This window comes from Colobus angolensis, unplaced genomic scaffold (assembly GCF_000951035.1).
Source record: "Colobus angolensis palliatus isolate OR3802 unplaced genomic scaffold, Cang.pa_1.0 Scaffold158, whole genome shotgun sequence".
Lineage (NCBI taxonomy): Eukaryota > Metazoa > Chordata > Mammalia > Primates > Cercopithecidae > Colobus > Colobus angolensis.
In genome coordinates, this window is record NW_012114688.1 from 1,931,072 (window position 1) to 1,932,103 (window position 1,032).

At 40.0% G+C, this 1,032-nt stretch overlaps 1 protein-coding gene across 4 annotated transcripts in view; it reads right to left on the reverse strand.

Annotated features, from left to right (window-relative positions):
* The window catches only part of SERBP1 (SERPINE1 mRNA binding protein 1), a 20,420-nt gene that overhangs the window by 3,352 nt on the left and 16,036 nt on the right, over positions 1-1,032 (reverse strand). The gene's annotated exons all lie outside the window — the stretch shown is intronic.

Genomic DNA, 1,032 nt, shown 5'->3' on the forward strand with positions numbered 1-1,032 from the left:
CGTGAACCCAGGAGGCAGAGCTTGCAGTGAGCTGAGATCCGACCACTGCACTCCAGCCTGGGCGACAGAGCAAGACTCCGTCTGAAAAAAAGGAGTCCAAACTGCTCTTTATAGCCTAAAGTATAAATAACAGAACTAAAAAAAAAAGTATGGGAAAAGACCATAAACACAACCGTCGCCTTAAAGTAAAAGGATTGGTCTTAGAGGGAGGAACAAAGTATCATTACACTGGCAGTGATAAGTTACCCTTATAATAATCAAAAACAGACTCAATCAAGCAGGTGGGTCCCCAAATTTGTAAGGTGTTGAGAATTTAGGAGGACATTATGGTTGTTTCCAAGCATCAGATCTGAGTTCATATCTATCAATTACTTGGGATTCATCAAAATATTTCTCTAAGAACTTGTTTTGTGCCATACACCGTTCAAGGCATCGGAGAGATTATAGAAAGTAAAGTAAGACAAGCCGGGCGCAGTGGATCAAAAAAAAAAAAGTAAAGTAAAGTAAGACAAAAATGAATCCCAGCTCTCTCAGAAGAGTCTAGTAAAAGAAAAAAGCGTCAACAATCATGAGTGTCACAAGAGGAATTATACAAGGAACACAATGGTTATTAAGCAGGGACCTAAAAAGCAGTTAGGAATTACCAAAGTGAACAGATTGCTTTTCAGGTAAGCCTTAGCAAAGGTCAAGAGTTAACCTGATTCACTACACCAGATTTTCTTGTCTGGAAAATGAGAATGTCATCACGGTAACAAGAATTAAATGACATTAAGTACATAAAATGCCTAGCCCAGCACCATGACCGGCACCTAGTAAGAATTCAAAGGGTGGTAACTTAACACTACTTACAGTACTATACAAAAAGACATTTAATTGCTTTAAACAAAAATATAACCTAACATGTGGTTTCTTTCTCGTTTTGTTGTTTTTTTTTTTTGAGACGGAGTCTTGTGCTGTCGCCCAGGCTGGAGTGCAGTGGCCAGATCTCAGCTCACTGCAAGCTCCGCCTCCCGGGTTCACGCCATTCTCCTG